The sequence below is a fragment of the Lithobates pipiens genome, unplaced genomic scaffold (assembly GCF_037356315.1).
Source record: "Lithobates pipiens isolate NorthernLeopardFrog02 unplaced genomic scaffold, aLitPip1_a1.2 Scaffold_8, whole genome shotgun sequence".
Classification (NCBI taxonomy): domain Eukaryota; kingdom Metazoa; phylum Chordata; class Amphibia; order Anura; family Ranidae; genus Lithobates; species Lithobates pipiens.
In genome coordinates, this window is record NW_027507903.1 from 113,615,065 (window position 1) to 113,627,534 (window position 12,470).

The 12,470-nt window shown below is 39.4% G+C and overlaps 1 protein-coding gene across 1 annotated transcript in view; it reads left to right on the top strand.

The window, feature by feature from the left end:
- Positions 1-417: 417 nt before the first annotated feature.
- Positions 418-12,470, top strand: part of ISLR2 (immunoglobulin superfamily containing leucine rich repeat 2) — a 71,904-nt gene continuing 59,851 nt past the window's right edge. The window contains exon 1 of the mRNA XM_077474164.1: positions 418-545. The gene's annotated coding sequence lies outside the window, so the exon portion shown is untranslated. The remainder of the gene's footprint in view (positions 546-12,470) is intronic.

The following is a 12,470-nucleotide window of genomic DNA, read 5'->3' on the forward strand; positions in this document are numbered from 1 at the left end:
CTCCCAGCAGAGCAGGCTGCACGACCCCTGACCCTCTGTGCTGATTGGCCCTGTGCTGATCACATGCACTCTTCCAAGAAAAAAATAACTCTATAGCAATACACACCAAACTGCGCATGTGCAGCTTGTCCCCAAGGCTCTGTTCTATCAGCAGAAAGATTGGGGAAAGTGGAAGACTGGGATGATCAGAGAAGAACGGATCAAACAGCCTTTTTACACAATGCAGAGGATTAAACCACAGTGAATATAACAAGCATGCTTTACTGCATATACAGACTGAATTTACTGTTGTGGGTTTAGTAACACTTTAACTTGTGATCTGTCTGACTTTTTCTGCTCAACGGCTATCTTTATTGTTAGTGTATTTTATGTGCGGGCCAAAACAATTCCTCGTCTTCCACTGTGGCACAGGACGGTCAAAAGGTTGGACATCCCTGGTGTAAACGATAACAGGAAATCTTCAACTTTTATGAGGAAAAAAGCCATCACTATATCAATCCTAGTCATGCAAAGGATTCAGACTCCACAGGCTTTCTCAGTTAATGGTAAGTCAGTTACTTTATTATTCATTCTTGTAAATAAAAAAAGTTGCAAAGATATTGTAATATCTTTTTGGCAAGGTTTTACTTCCTGTTCTCTTCTTATATTTAATTATAAAGAAAATTTTATAGGACCTGTATGTAATCAGTTTATGTATTATTGAAAAATAATAATGATATAAAGAATACTTTGTCATTAAATTAAGAAGATAGTGTATGGCATTGCTTTTTTCTTTCCAGATATATTTAGCTTGCCTACCAGTCTTTGAAATGCACCCCTTAATCTACCAGAATCCTTATAACTTCCTTTATGCATAATACTGGAGAATAGCTCATCCCATTATCTGTTTTATAGCCCTCACCCCCCCCCCCCACCCCCCTTTCCAATCTTTATGAGGTCTCTGGATATTGCTCTTTATATTTATCACTCCCTAGAGCTGTTAAACACAACAGTGTGTGATCATAAAACAGACTGTTACAGACATCGCTCAACATAAAGATCATGTACTGTGCAGACACGGAAACCGAAAACATAATTTTACGCTTACATATGTCATATACTTATAGTACACAAGTCATATATTTAAAATATACTTCACACTTATAGCAATGCATCAGTCTTTGGCAAAGCAGCAGAGAAGCCTTGCCCTGCTCAGACTCCTACAGTATAGAGCAGTGATTCTCAACCAGGGTTCCTCCAGAGGGTTCTAGGGGTTCCTTCAGCATTGGGCAATTTCTGCCTCTCGGATAAGTTCCACTCACACCATTGATCTTAGCTATCTGTAAGGCGCTAATTCTTCCCAATGACCACAAGTGTAAGGACCATTCTTCCCACTGACCATCACACTAATGTATCATGAGTTGTAGATTTCTAAAATTTAGCACGGGATCCCCAAGACCGGAGAACTATTTCAAGGGTTCCTCTGTGTTGAAAAGGTTGAGAAAGGCTGGTATAGATAAAGATAAAGCTGGCCATACAGATTTTTGTTTTTATGTTCGTATGAAAAATCTTGCCAGACTTTAGTGGCGGTGTATCCATTAGGGGCACTCGGGCGCCGCCCCCTCTCTCCAGCCACCCTCTCTGTGCACTATGGATAGATTTCCGCATTGCATGAATCTATCCACTGTAGACACCCCCTATTCAGGCGTACGGAACCTTTTCGGGTGCCGGAAGCCTGAATTACAATGCCGGGATGTGTTTTTAAAGCACCTGATTAGAGCCATAGGCCCCAATAGGCATAAAAAAAAGGTGACGTGCGAGCACAAACCATTGTGGAGGCCCGGATGTATTACCGGGCACCTGATTGGCTGAAGGCAGAGGTGATCCCATTTGCGCCAAGGAATACAGGAAGAAGACAGGCATGGAGGAGTCGAAGGACACACAGCACCCATCGCCGTGCTACCGTCCCACAGCTCACCACCTGACCAGCTGCCTGACAGCTGACCAGCTGCCTGACACGCCACCATGATCAGGTAAGTGCCGGGCAGACGGGGGGTGGGGGGCACAGTGGCCGCATATTATGGGCACAAAGGCTGCAATTGATAGAGCACAGGTGGCTGCATAATATGGACACAGGTGGCTGCATATGATGGGCACAGTTGGCTGCATATTATGGGCACAGGTGGCTGCATATGGTGAGCACAGTTGGCTGCATATGATGGGCACAGGTGGCTGCATATGGTGGGCACAGGAGGCTGCATATGATGAACACAGGTGGCTGCATATTATGGGTACAGGTTGCTGCATATGATGGGCACAGTTGGCTGCATATGATGGGCACAGGTGGCTGCATATGGGCACACATGGCTGCATATTATGGGTACAGATGGCTGCATATGATGGGCACAGTTGGCTGCATTTGCTGGGCACAAAGTCTGCATATGTTGGGCACAGTTGGCTGCATATGATGGGCACAGGTGGCTGCATATGATGGGCACAGATGGCTGCATATGGTGGGCACAGTGGCTGCATATGATGGGCACAGGTGGCTGCATATGATGGGCACAGTTGGCTGCATATGACGGCCACAGTTGGCTGCATATGATGGGCACAGTGGCTGCAATTGATGTTTTTGTTTCAGTATTTTTCAGAATTGTTCCCATCTCGTTTGTACCCCCCCAAAAATTTTGAACACCAGCCGCCACTGTTGCCAGTACATTCGATAATACCATCAGAGACTTGAGGAATGTCATTCCAAAGTACTTTACCATTTCATTTGTTTTGGAAAATTTGATTTAGGAATGATTGGTACAAATAAAAAAACACATTTACTATTAGAATTTTGTTGGGTTGAGAAAAGGTTTCCATCCTGCTCCTTCAAGTTTTTCATCCATACAGTCGAAAATGAGTGTCGATTTGGCCCCAGTTAATGTAGTTAATCAAATTAACATTCCGGAATCCAATTTTGTAAGGGAAATTCTACCCATGTATAGCCAGCTTGAGACATGCACACTCATAACCTGCTTGGGTCACATCAGTGTCCATGGTTGTAACAGCCTATAAGCGTATATCTCTTTGGAAACAAGGAATTCCAGAATTTTTATTGTTTTAGTAATATAAATGATCACACATTTAACAGTTGTCACATAAGAAGAAAAAAAAATCTAACTTTCCAAACAAGAGATTGCGTTTTCTGAGGTTCTACTATTGCATCACTAATAGGTATATTATTTTAATTTCTTCAGGAGTGACCAATATATGATATAAAATAGTGAGTAAGATACTCACTAGTAGAAAGGGGTTGATTTACTACAACTAGACAGTGCAAAATCCAGTGCAGCTCCGCACAGAAACCAATCAGTCTCCAGGTTTTTTGTCAAAGCTTAATTGAATAAGCTGAAATTAGAAGCTGATTGGCTCCCATGAACAGCTGCACCAGATTTAGCATTCTTCGGTTTTAGTAAATCAACCCCCTACTGTATATCAAATACGTATGTAATCCGAAATATGGATTAAACAGGAAAATAAAAAAACTTTTTAATGCATAGTATGAATTATTTATGAATTTGAAACACGTATCTTACTTACTATTTTATATCTTAATCTGGCCATGAATGGATAGAATTTCTAACAAAAAATCTTAGGAAAATTTGTATGAAAATTCTCAGAACATTCGTTTGTCTTTCGAAAGATTTTGTTTTGGAAAGAATGCACTTTATTGGATGAAAAACATATATACTGTTAGAAATTTGCCCATTCGAGAATAATTTTCCATCCTGCTCCTTAGAATTTTCCCACCACTTCAACCAAATATGATCAATTTGGCCAATTAGAAAAACAAACAAACTTTCTTAGAACTTTATTTTCCTAATACATTTTGAACACAACTCTATGGTCAGCTTTAACCTGGTCACCAATAGCCACCCCTGAAGAAGTTGAAATTATCTCAATGAAACGCTACTCAGGTAGTCTTCCATCAGTGCTGCCATTGTAACATGAATGTATTTCACACAGAGAGTAAAATGATATTCATAAGCTATATTTGTACTAAAACATAATGTTGAATAAGTCATGAGCAGGGAGGTGTACCAGTTTTTATATTTTGCAGCATCTACTTTTATGCTATTCGTTAATAAAGATATTCATATTTTGAATATGCCCCACTTATCATATTTTAAGTTGCAACTATTAAATGGGTATATTGGTACCCATTTATACCGGTACCCAGTGGTATTGGTGCATTTGAGTATTTAAGGGTTTGGGTTCATATTTGTTCTTATGTCAGGGTATTGTTATAGTAGGATATATAAACCATAACCATAACTAACCATTTAATGTTGACTTTGGAAAAAAAAAAGATTTATTTGATGTAGTTTTTACTTTTATTCTCTAGCTACATTCCTATTTTTACATTTGTAAAAGAAGCCTTTTACAGTCTTTTGAAAATTTTCAAAACAAACAAAATTGTATTCATTGATCACTCATAGCAAGCTACCCTATATTACCAAAAGTATTGGGACACCTGCCTTTACACACAAATTAACTTTAATGGCATCCCAGTCTTAGTCCATAGGGTTCAATATTGAGTTGGCCCACCCTTTGCAGCTAGAACAGCTTTAACTCTTCTGGGAAGGTTGTCCACAAAGTTTAGAAGTGTGTCTATGGGAATGTTTGACCATTCTTCCAGAAGCAGGCACTCATGTGGACGAGAAGTCCTGGCTCACAGTCTCTGTTCTAATTCATCCCAAGGGTATTCTATCGGGTTGAGGTCAGGTCAGTCAAGTTCCTCCACCCCAAGACATGGATGAGCGACCATGTCTTTATGGACCTTGGTTTGTGCAGTGGTCCAAATCATTTGGTGGAGGTGGGATTATGATGCGGGGTTGTTTTTTCAGGGGTTGGGCTTGGCCCCTCAGTTCCAGTGAAGGGAACACTTAAGGCGTCAGCATGCCAAGACATTTTGGACAATTTCATTTTTCCAACTTTGTGGGAACAGTTTGGGGATGGTCCCACGCTGTTCCAACATGACTGCGCACCAGTGCATAAAGTAAGGTCCATAAAGACATTGATGAGCGAGTTTGGGCCGGAGGAACTTGATTGGCCTGATCTCACTCTGATAGAACACCTATGGGATGAATTAGAGCTGAGATTGCGAGCCAGACCTTCTCATCCAACTTCAGTGCCTGACCTCACAAATGTGCTTCTGGAAGAATGGTCAAACATTCCCATAGACACACTCCTAAACCTTGTGGACAGCCTTTCCAGAAGAGTTGAAGCCGTTATAGGTGCAATGGGTGGGCCAGCTGAATATTGAACCCTATGGACTAAGACTGGGGTTGCCATTAAAGCTCATATGCATGTAAAGGCAGGTGTCCCAATACTTTTGATAATATAGTGTACATCCTGGAAAACATCCCGGAAAAATTCCTGGGAAACATCCATTGAGCACAATGATATTCCCCCCTTGTGAATGTACTGTATGTAAAAGTGAGCATCATTGTGCCAGGAGATTGAACATCGCTCATACTTGCCTTCTGTGTAAACTGCACTTTAGTAAATCATCCCAGCAGTGTCCAGTGACAGAAATCTATACTGTTTTACACACTATTGATTTCATGTGCCACCAATTTGGAATGACAAACTGCTCTTAGTGGAAATGAATTACAACATAAATAACAAAGACTGTACATTTCTTTGTTAAGTGTACAAACCTAATGATTCTTAAAGGGCACCTGTTGCTTACATGTAGTGGAAAAAGCCACTGTCATCTAAAAATCAGCCTATCAACTTACCTAAGGCCAAAACTTTTTTTTCTGGTTTTGGATAAAATGGTACTGGACTAGAACATCTGTCAGGTTTTTATTGCTGTCCATGTTTTTACATGGGCGGATTTAACCTCCATATTTATCCTGCTGTCCATTGGCACTGGAAGTGAAAGTGAGGGAGAATTAAAACTTTTTATTTGTGGCTACAATGGGAATAGAGGGTCAGTCTTTAAATGAGGATCCTTGTTCTGAGGACAACAGTCTAAACCTAGCCTGATATATATCCTATATATATAACTTAGCCGAGCAAATATATATCTACCAGATTCTAAACAGCACTGATGGAAGAATCTCCCACTGCAGCTATTGTATTTTGACAGCCACCGCCACCAGCTGCCAGAATACCCAATCTGTGCCGTGGTTTGCCTGACAATTTTCCTCCCGTCTCCCTCAATTTTCCAGTTGAAGGATGCTAAGCAAAGTGGTGCCAACAGGGCCACCCATTGATCAAATTTTGTCTGGTTCTTTAAGAACCAGACAAAATTTGCTTAGTGTATGGCCAGCTGAAAAAGGATTTCTTTTCATTTTGTATATTTATTATACTTTTTTCGTTTTTATATTTTTTATACTTTTTTATACTTTTTTATTTTAGTATACTTATATCTTCTTTTGAGTCTACAGAAAAGCAAGTCAAGGGAAATCTCCCCAGTGGAACGCAGATTGCAAAAGAAAAAAACAGGTCTTATGTATTCCCTACTATATAAAAAAAAGTTGGGGGTATAGATATACTAATAATAAACCAGTGAAATTAGCACTCAAAATAATCTGATATAACAATAGAACATTTTATTTTTGGTATTTGGTATTGATATCACTGCAGTCTTTATATCCGTTATAGTGGTCTTTGTACCCTAATAGATAATGCAATTCCTCTGCTATAGCCATTTTGCATTAATGTTAATCATAATTAAAAGTACAACATTATTTATTTTGTTACACTAGTTGTATGAAGATCCTGATTGCTACCGTCAATAAAATAATTTTTCTTTAGACATGAGTTTTATTCTGAAAATTAGCTTAAAGTATACTGTATGTAAACCCAGTCATTAAAATCTCACAATAAAATATAAAGCTGAACAGACACAAAAAATAAATAAATAATTGAAACATATTCCTCTAGCACCACAATGGATATAAATCCACTTTATGTGTGCCACATACCTTTGAAAACCCAGATATTACCTTGTAAAGGTACCAGTGAAATTATTAACCACTTGCTTACTAGGCACTTAAACCCCTCTCCTGTCCAGACCAATTTTCAGCTTTCAGCGCTGATGCACTTTGAATGACAATTGCGTGGTCATGCTACACTGTACCCAAATTAAAATTTTAGCATTTTTTCCCACTAATAGAGCTTTCTTTTTGGTCATATTTGATCACCTCTGTGGTTTGTTAAAATAAATAAAAAAGACAGATTTTTTTTTATATTGTGTTATAAAATTTGATATATATTTTATATTGTGTTATAAAACACGCAATTTTTCTCCTTCATTGATGTACTCTGATGAGGCGGCATTGATGTGCACTGATGGGCACTGATGGATGGCAATAATGAGCACTGTTCGGTTACATTGATACAGATGCAGAACTGCTAAGTGGCACTGATTGGCACCACTGGTGGGCATTGATAGGTGGCAATTGTGAGCATTGATAGGTGGCACTCATGGGTATTGATAGGTGGCACCGGTGGGTACTGTGGGCACTGGCAGGTGGCAATGGCAGGTGGTAATTGTATGCACAGATGAGGCATAATTGCCTCTTCCTCTTAGGGACCGATGTCCCTTGCAGATAAGCCAGCAATCGGCTATTTTTTCTCCTCACGCCCTCAGGAAATGTATCATGACAGACTGTTGGCGGAAAATCCGACCGTGTGTATGCTCCACCGTGGACAAATGTTGGATGGCAGGTTTTTAAATTTTCCATGGACAAATGTCTGTTGTTGGATTTTCCTATCGTGTGTACACAAGTCCGTCGGACAAAAGTCCAAAGTACAAACACGCATGCTCAGAAGCAGAAGCGGCCGGTCTTGTAAACTAGCATTCATAATGGAGAATTAACATTCGTGACATGATAAATTATGAAATCTCCAAATGCAGCGCACAATTCTCTTCTTCTTTAATGGGATGATAATGAAGCTGCTGTGCTGGTGATACTGATGGAGTTATTGCCAACTAATTTTCAAAGGCTTTTTTATTCTAGTGATATCAAGAATAATATATATATATATATATATATATATATATATATATATATATATATATATATATATATATATATACATATATATATATCTTCTTCTTTTTTTTGGGGGCAAGTTACCACAACACCATTATCCCATAGTTTTTAAGATCAAAGGTACAACTATGTTTTAAATGTAATTGCCTACTCCCAAACTGTCATGTGAAATAAAACACATAGCCAAGTATTATTCTCCACAATGTTTTTTATTGTACATTAAAAAAAAGAAAACAAATAAAATTAGACATGCTATTTGAAAATATACCAAAGCAAATCATTATTATTCAACCAAAAAATAATGTCAAAGCAATAACTCCAAGGCCAATAATAAATAACACGTATTCTCCTCCGATTCCGCAACATGTCATGAAATGAAAAGTGCGAATCAACCCTCACCAAACTTCTACCAACACAAAATTAGAAGAAGGATCCCAAAGGGTGGCGATAAAGAGCTGAAAAACCATGTAGTACGTCAGTACATTCGTGATTGTTGGCCAACAATTGTGTGCCGTGTGTATGGATGTGTATGCAAGACAAGTTTGGGCCAACGCCCTTCGGGCCAAAAGTCTATGGTTTTGTTGGACAACAATCCGATCGTGTGTACGGGGCTTTAAACTGAGATACCATTAAAGTTCATGTGCGTGTAAAGGCAGGCGTCCCAATACTTCAGCTAATATAGTCTATATATTTTTTTTCTTTACACATGTCAGCATTAGGGATCAGCTAAGGTTCTGGCCGAATTCACTGTGGTCTGAACCTGAAGGAAATGTCATATGAAAGCATACCGCTGGCCCTATCACCTGTGGCCATGGAAATCCAGTACCGTTAGACCCCTTTCGCACTGGGGCAATTTGGAGGAGCAACAGCGCTAAAATTAGCGCCTGCAAAGCGCCATGAAAGAGCCGCTCCTGTGTCTCCAATGCGAAAGCCCCGAGGGTTTTCACACTGGAGCGGTGCACTGGCAGGATGCTAGCTGCATCTCTGGAGCGGTGAAGGAGCGGTGTGTATACACCGCTCCTCCTCCTCCACCGCTCATTCCATTGAAATCAATGGGCTATAGCGCCGGCAAAGGGCCGCTTCAGCAGTGCTTTGTAGGTGGATTTAACCCTTTCTTGGCTGCTAGCGGGGGGTGAAGGAGCCTCACCAGCGGCCGAATAGCGCACCCACCGCCCCAGTGTGAAAGGGGCCTCATTGATATAATATGGCCATACTTGAACAATGTAATTTATCTTTTCACAGTCTCTTCGTTGCTTTCATACATATGCAGTGTTGCCATTCATGTCTTCATCTCTTGCAGTTATACCTTTGTATGTGTTTGCTTCTTTTCCTGGTGTCCGTGTCCTTCTTCCTTTCACGTCTCTCCTTCCCATCACAGCCCAGATTATTCAGGTGTGAAGACAGAGAACATTGCTCAGTCCCAGGCCCCCTAAGCTGTGGGAAGAGTAGACAGTATCGGTTTATTTTCTGCATGAGGGGAGGGCACCTAAATCCATGCACAGTATATCACGCACGGTTCTCTGTGAAGTGTGGCGATGACACAATCATGTACCAATTAGTGATATTTAACCACTTCAGCCCCGGACCATTTTGCTGATCAAAGACCAGACCACTTTTTGCGATTCGGCATTGCGTCGCTTTAACTGACAATTGCGTGGTCATGCGACGTGGCTCCCAAACAAAATTGGTGTCCTTTTTTTCCCACAAATAGAGCTTTCTTTTTGTGGTATTTGATCACCCCTGCGGTTTTTACTTTTTGCGCTATAAACAAAAATAGAGCGTCATTTTTGAAAAAAACGCATTATTTTTTACTTTTTGTTATAATAAATACCCCCTAAAAATATATAAAAAAACATTTTTTTCCCTCAGTTTAGGCCGATACGTATTCTTCTACATATTTTTGGTAAAAAAATCGCAATAAGCGATTATTGATTGGTTTGCGCAAAAGTTATAGCGTTTACAAAATAGGGGATAGTTTTATGGCATTTTTATTAATAATTTTTTTTTTTACTAGTAATGGCGGCGATCAGCGATTTTTATTGTGACTGCGACATTATGACGGACACATCGGACATTTTTGACACATTTTCGGGATCATTGGCATTTTTTCAGCAATCACTGCTATATAAATGCAGTGATTCCTGTGTAAATGACACTGGCAGTGAAGGGGTTAACCAGTAGGTGGCAGTGTAGGGGTTAAGTGTTCCTAGGGGCGTGTTACTAACTGTGGGGGGCTGGGCTTTCATTTAGTGAACACTGATCTCTGCTCCAATCACATGGAGCAGAGATCAGCGTCACTAGTTGCTAGGCAGAACGGGGAAATGCTGTTTACAAGGGCATTTCTCCGTTCAGCCGCCCCCGTGAGACGATCGCGGGTATGCCCGCGGCGATCGAGTCTGTGGGACCCGCGACCGGACTCACGGGGGTCCCGATCGGCACGCGAGCACGCCGCCGGTGGCGCAGTCCTGATGGCAGGGCGGCATTAAAGATTGGACGTACCTGTACGCCAATATGCCTGCCCATGCCATTCTGCCCACGTACATCGGCGTGCGCCAGTCGGGAACCGGTTAATTTTATTTATTATTATTTATTTTATTTATTGTTTCTCTACTTTATTTATTTATTTACCTTTTTTATTGATTACATGATCGTTGTTTATGAATTAATATTATTACATTACCGTGTACCAATGTTTCTATTACCCATAGATTGGTTTTATATTTTACCATTATCAACTTAATCATGTTGTTCATGAATTATTACTATATTATTACTTTATATTAAGTTAAATATTATTTTGTATTATTATTTTATATTTTTTGTTATGAAATATGTAATTATCATGTATAATAAATTACTCAGATCCTATTGAACCATATTATCATGTTACTTTCTTGACTTAATGTTTATATTTTTGGAGCCCATGATCACGTGATTTAAATTTTTATGTTCTTAGCTGTGCTTCATATAAAGTCCCAACATTCTTTTTGCCAATTGTTGCAAATTCTTTGCATATAACAGGGATGGAGGCAGATGAATTTACCCATTCGTTACCTCATATAAAGTCCCAATAACCTCGCCCTCTCTTTTTCTTGACAATCATGTACCATATGCATGCCGCCTTCTCAATGTAGAATATTGATGGATGATTACCCAGAGAAAAAGAAGCTTTCTGACTATTTGGTGATAAAAGAGCGTGCACATAATAATGCTTTTTGTCCGGAATAGTGGTGATTATATATTAAAAGTAGAGAAAACAAATGATGTTGTCATTTCTGGGCGTAGTGCATGTAAGTAAAGCTGAGACTCGTCTGGAAAGGGACAAACAAATGCATAATGCCACACTGAGCTGCTTAGTCATGCTGTGCAATGTAGCAGCAGGTGCTTGAGTACAATACAAGAGCTGTACTAACTACTCCTTTAAATGTATAGCACGGTGCTGCGGATTGAAACTGGGCTTGTCTGACTCAATGCAGCATCTATCCACAGGTGTTTTATATGGGCATGCAGATATTGTGTTATGTTATTTGTAAAGTGTGTAAGTCAGCTTTTAAAAAAAGAAAAATTTGATCTTCCATGGTTTTCTGGAGTAGCATTTGATAAGATGTCTTCTACAGCATTACTATACTATATAAATTGTCATTCGCATGCACAATTTCTATGGTCACATGGTCTTTACAGAAATTTTGTATCTGTTGGATAAATCTTTCATATCATTAGAACAAATCCTCAATTAAAAATAATAATTAGACATATGTAAATGCACGTGAATAATTATTTTATAGGCCAAAAAAAATCTCTGTATCTATTACCAGGATCATGGGGAACCTTGTTTTTTTATTAATAATTTATACAAATGCCAGTGATGAATAAAGGAAATGGTTTTCAGAAAGCTAAACGCCAAAAAAAGTCTAGCTTTACCTAAGGACCTAATTTTCAGCAAGGTTGGGTTATATTCTTAATCCTTTAGTTATATAAGAATGCTGTTGTTTATAGAATTATTGTTTTTTCCATATTTTATGCTACGTGTTTTTTTCTCTCTCGCCTTCTCTCTCTCTCTTTCAAGCTCTCCCTTTCTCTGTTGCTCTTTCGCATGGACGATTTCATGGCAGCAACATGATGGGAAACAGTCAAGCTATTTATAAAGTAATCCCTTATATGAAATACTCTCAGCCATCAACCAGGGACAATCGTAGTCAGTTTTATTTTATTATAGAGGCCTCAGGTGTAAAAAAAAAAACGGAATATTCACTGTCAAGTACTTACTATAATTTTACTTCTCTGATTAACTCCATGGCAGCATATGATTGGATGTCTCTGCTCTTGCTCCTACCTCATAGGACATTGCTCCCATAATTCTGAGGCTGATCTAGGTCATGCGTTCTCTAAATAGCCTACTCGACAAACAGGGAGGGGTCCTATGCTGCCATG